This window comes from Haemaphysalis longicornis, unplaced genomic scaffold (assembly GCF_048455015.1).
Source record: "Haemaphysalis longicornis isolate Haplotype H1 unplaced genomic scaffold, Haemaphysalis longicornis Haplotype H1 scaffold_9, whole genome shotgun sequence".
Lineage (NCBI taxonomy): Eukaryota > Metazoa > Arthropoda > Arachnida > Ixodida > Ixodidae > Haemaphysalis > Haemaphysalis longicornis.
This window is the reverse complement of record NW_027526460.1, coordinates 43,747,540-43,753,539: the sequence shown is the minus strand read 5'-3', so window position 1 is coordinate 43,753,539 and position 6,000 is coordinate 43,747,540.

Here is a 6,000-nt window from a genome sequence, read left to right as displayed (position 1 = left end):
CTGGCATGAGACTGACTTTGCACGACAATTGTTTGATTGGCTCTCAAAATTGTTTGATTGGCTCTCAAGTGTGTTTTCTGGAGACACAGAATACTTATTTGGTATTATGACAGCAATTTATAGATATCGTCCAAGTTTTTCAAGAGGCCTCTGCAGTTCCATGGGACAACATTATCAGTTACCATCAGTTTATGATTATAACAAGAACTTGGAAAGTTTCGTGTTGTCAGCCTCACAGGCTCATGACACCTTCCCAGGGGCCGCGACCCCAGATGGCTTTACTTTTGTGCGGTCAAGAGACGTGCCGCGCCCTCTCGGCGTACCGCGCACCGGAGAGCTTGGCGTTGTGTCCATGGCTTCTTGCGAAACGTCGACAGCAGGGCTAGGCTGGCTGTTTGAGGTAGCCTGCCTCTCCGCCGAAACCAGCACTGCAGTGCCAGCAAGCGGCCTAGCGTTAGCATCAAGGGGTGCTGGGGCAGCCTTTGATGCTTCTTTCGTGGCATGTGCGGTGGCCTTAGCCACCGGCACTGAGAGGGCATTTGGTGTCCATTGGGGCCTCGCTGGGAGGGTTCCATGGGGAACTCTAACCGAGTGTAGCGCCGCCCCCCCCCCCCCCCCCCCCGTCGCGCTACATCGGAAAAGCTAGTGTGCGTTGGAACAGTCTCGGTCATGCTTCCCGAAAAGTAGTTTTCATTATACTTCAGAGCAATTACTTTTTCTTTTTTCCATTGAGAGCACGATCGCGAGTACTCGGCGTGCTCTCCTTTGCAGTTTACACAGTGAAGTGGAGCTTCACAGGTGTCAGACTAGTGGTCGGGAACGCTACACTTTGGACATGCTGCCTTGCTTCGGCAGCTCAACGAACCATGGCCAGACCTTTGGCTTATACTTCAGATCAATTATTTTTTGTTTTTTTCCATTGAGAGCACGATTGCGAGTACTCGGCGTGTTCTCCTTTGCAGTTTACACAGTGAAGTGGAGCTTCACAGGTGTCAGAATAGTGGTCGGGAAAGCTACACTTTGGATATGCTGCCTTGCTTCGGCAGCTCAACGAACCATGCCCAAAGCTTTGGCAGTTATAGCACCTTCGGGGGTTAAGAATGTACAAACAGACAGGAGTCTTAACATAGCCTGCCTCGACAGACTCGGGCAGTACACTGGTCGAGAATGTGACGATTACATGCTTGGTTGGAATTTCCTTCCCATCTCCACGTATTTTGATTCGTTGAACATTCACAACATTCTGGACCTCGAACCCTTCCAGGAGTTCTTTCTCAGACAAGCTCACGAAGTCTTTTTTCAGAGATAACACCTCTGGTGGTGTTCATAGATCAGTGGGGAGTGATGCTCGCAGGGCTGTCCCCAACAGTGGTTATTTTGGTCAACTTGGTACATTGATCGGTGTTATTAACTTCTAAGAGGTCACCGCTTCCCAATTTGCTTACTTTATAGCCACTCCCTATCTCATTTGTAAGAACTTTGGCTACAAAGTCTGGTGACAGACGATCATTGACATGCCCTCTTTTTCACAGTGGATGACGTGGAACTTGAGAAAATTTTCTGGCTGTTTTGGTGTGAAAAACTACTGGACTGCTTCATTGCGCCCCCGTTTTGGAGGAAGATCATTGGATGTAGAAGGTCTTGTTGCCATAACAAGTGAAATCAGTTCAGCAGCTGTGCTGGTCGCCCACCACCGAGCCCAACCTGGAAACGCACTAGATGGACGTTAGGCATACACGGCTGCTATAACCCTGTTTAAGTACTCAAGGTTGATTCCTTACCCAGGGTTAGCCCTCGCCACCTGGAAAATGTGTGGAAATGAGGAAAGGAAGAGATGACAGGACAGGGGTAGCAAAGAAAATAGGAAGGTGACAGAGCTGAGAGGGAGGCAGGAAAAGGCGACTGGCTGATTCCCCCCGGACGGGTCAGACCGGGGGCCCCGTCTGCGAGACGCAGAGGCCAAAGTGGCGTGTTGCCGCAACCGGGGGGCCGTGAAGGTTCAAAACAACCACAGCTAAGTCACGCACAGCCGGGGCGTGGGTGGGTCCAATCCACATGTGCTGGAAGTAAGCGGCGTCACCCCTACCGTCACCTTGACTACAAAAGGTGGCCCTGCGGGCCCCCGCTAATGTCGTGGACAAATTTGTTGGGTGGATATGTTCCATTGGATGAGACTTAGTACCATTGGGTAGCAACAGCCTTGTAAAATCCTGTTAAACTCGGCTTCATCCCTCAGCACTTGGCCTAGCCTAGCAAGAACATCGCGAAACCAAACAAAACTTACAAAGCCTAGCAAACGTACCAAAACTTAGCAACACCGAAAGAAGCTATAGGTCGACCCCCCAGCTACAGTGTTTTCTTTTTTTTTTTTTTTTTTGCAACATGAACATCTTTTTCGCACCCTTTCAACACCCTACAGAAAACCGAGGGTGTTGCAGTCAGTCAACACCTCTTCTGCCACAGAAGGGTGTAAAGCTACAAATTAGGGTGTTGAAACCTAAGAAAAAAGCCTAATGACTATTCAACACCCTTATTCCACTTATGCTTCACATTTTTCAGGCGATAAGAGTGTAAAAACGTTTAGTGTGCATGGAGCTACTTTGACGACCGAAACATATCCATACAAAAAAGAATCATGTTAAAGAGCGGGGTTGATGAAGTCCTTCCTCTTGTAAGTATAGTTCTTTTTTGTATCGATAGACCTAATACACCGGAATAACGCAATCCAGTAAATAATTTTTTTTCCTACGATTCGTGGGAAATGTTTCGGTCGTCAAAGAAGCTCCTTAGAGCAACATAGTCAGCTCCATTATCCCGATTTTTTGTAGGAATAAAGAGCTTCGTCAAAATATATTTCCCAGAACTGTTGGCGTTTGTGTGTTGAGGTGTCTCCTGCAGCATCACCATGGAAGCAGCTCTTGAGGGCGATGCGTATCTTGTTAAATTGACCTGCGAAGTCGTCTCATTTAGAGCTGGTCGATCATGGCCATAGTGAAGATAAAGCGCCGGGTTTGACATAAAAGCACGGACAAAATCAATAAAACCCCAAAATAGAAAGTAAAAAAAAAAGAGTAAAACCTTCGTAGGAAAATGTGGGTCAGATATTAGCTTTTCATTCCTCTTCACTTTCTGCGTTAATTCCGCCTAGATAGTACACGGATATGTTTAGTTAAATAAAAACGTGCTTTAAGTACATGTTTTAATTATAGAAGTGCGTTTTTCAAGAGGGGTTTTCATCTCTGTCAACGTTTTGCATTAAAGTTGGGTAGCTTCCAGAAGCCGTGTCCGCAACTGACTTTTCTCTTCGTGCCTCTACCTAACTACAGTGGCAGCAAGGCCATTAAAACACAACATTCGGGATCGAAACAATACAGTCGTGCAAGACATCGTGCATGTTCCTTAAATAAATCGCCAGCTCGTGAGTATTAAAGCAGGAAACCTTTTTATCGCGTTTTTCGCGCATAACACTATTGTAAGAGAACAGTCTTCTACTACATAGCTTGCTAATTGTGCAAATGAATAGAGTACTCTGTAAAAAAAATGCGCGCCTATCCACCCTGCGAAGGTGGTTGGAAAGCGAAGCTGTAAATGACACCTCCATTTTATTATCAACGGCAGTCAATTTGTTGCCTCTTGCCGAGCATTCCGGAGAACAGCCATAGGTTGGCCGGTCAAGAAACGGACTTTCCGTGCTACCTGGGTACAACGATTACCCATGCGACGTCACTTGAATTCACACACGTGGTTCCGCAAAGAGTGAAACCAGAGGCAAGTAAAATTCACTTCACCAAACCCTTTATTACTTCAAAGAGATATTCTTTGCTAAGGTTAAATCAATGCATGATCCATGAACGGTGGTTGGTTGAGTTGTATTGGTGAAGCACATGAGTGGAAACTTTTTTTTATAAAATTAAAGGAAGCTCAAACTTGGCGTTAGATGGTCTCACTTCTCCTCCGTCTCTGCCGCCGCCGACGGAGGCGGCGAGATCGGCGGCAGAGACGGGGGAGAAGTAGAGGTAAAAAGCTTCGATTTAAAAACAGGGGGGTGGATTAGGGGTACGAATTCGAAGCTCGGGGTTTTACGCGCGGAAGCCACAGCAGGGCTGTGAGGTGAGCCGGACCTTCTGATTAATTTTGTTTAACGTGCGCCGATATCTCGACTAACGGGAGATTTTTGCTGTTCGCCTCCATCTAAAAAGCGACCGCCACAGCTTGGGTCGAACCCGCGTTCTTGGGCTAACACAAAATGGTGTAAAATCACAAACATAAAAGGTGGCATGTTTCAAACTGGAACAGGAACGAAGCAACATGCATATGCAAGTACAAACAAGGAATAATATGAAGTCCACACAGCAACCGCACATTTCCCTTCTAATCAAGTCATGATTGCTTAATATGTTAATACACACACACGCATTTGCTGTTTGCCGACCTATCTTGACCACTGCAAATTAAGAGACTACAAGAAACAGCCATATAACTGAGTCAGTTATTTTCTCCTCAACCTATAAAGAGATCTCTGGAGAGGTTTCAGGACTTTCGCGGATGCCTTCTATGTGCAGTGCATACAAAGTACACACAGGCAGAAAAAAAAAATCACGCCATATCCACGGAATGAATGATGATAAGTGGGGCGAAGCTCGAGAGGGGGAGATCATCGGTAACCGTAACTCTCCCGTGAAAGTTCGCCCATTACATCATTAAGAAAGACGTAAGACTGTGTGCGTACATTGTACAGATCAACTTTTATTTTCGGAGTCAATGCTCCCAGGCCCAGACCTGGTGAAAGACCCCGCGCCATCGAGGGTTACCCCGCACCTCTACCACAATTTGTCACGTAGGATGGGACACAACGGTAAAGAAAGAACTTTTATTTAGGGCAAACTTGTGCCCGAACAAGACGAGAGGAAACGAGCGAAGGTCCTTGCGTCTCGTTCGATCTCCGAGAACGACTGCCTGCGTTCGTGGCGTGATCTCTTGCGTGATCTCCCCTCGCAGTGCACGTGCGCTCGCGCCTCCGTTGGCGAACACAGACAAGCTCGCGCTCCCGGTGCCGAGTTTGCGCTGCCGGTTGCAGCCGGTTCTTGCGCGTGCAACGCGGCCCACTTTGCGACATATCCGAAAGCATGCGGCGGTCACGTACCACGAGACACAATGGATGGACAGACCCATGGCTTTAGGAGCTTCGCCCCTAAAACTCAAACCTGTACTCCGGCCCTACAAAGCACAAAACCCCACCTCAAAGAAAAGATAACGCGTGCGACCTAAATACGATAGTGTAACAGTCCATGTGGAATGTTTAACTCTTGTACCTTGTGGAGGGATATCTCCCGCCGTCGTGATAATCTCGAATTCACCCAATGTACCAACGCCATTTTAAGTGCGAATGCACTTCTTAAGCGAGCCTGAATCGTCCGCCGCCGTAGTCCGCATAGCAACAGCTGCGGGTGCGCGCGCTCCTCGTCTTCCTTAGCAACGGGGGGAGATGGGCGCGCGCTGCCTGGCCGCTGACATGGCACATACCCACGTGGGGGATTGGCCAGGAATCGGGCGTGAGAAGGGCTAATGCACCCGCTTAAAGGAGTACTGACACGAAATTTCAAAGATGGGCGCGCGCTGCCTGGCCGCTGACATGGCACATACCCACGTGGGGGATTGGCCAGGAATCGGGCGTGAGAAGGGCTAATGCACCCGCTTAAAGGAGTACTGACACGAAATTTCAAAGCTGAGATCCGCTCTAGCAATCAAGTACAACGACAACACAAATAGGTGTCTGTGAATAAATGCATCTTTCTTTCTTTGTAGTTGTGTGTGTGTGTGTGATCTCTCTTTCGCCAACATTACCGAACCGCGCAAATTCAACTCTTGCATTCGCACTTTCACATTCTTCCCCTCGGGGAAATGCGGGGAATTTTTATTTGCCTTTGGATCATCATCATCATCATCATCATCATCATCAACAACAACAGCCTATTCAGGCCTGCTGCAGGGCGAAGGACT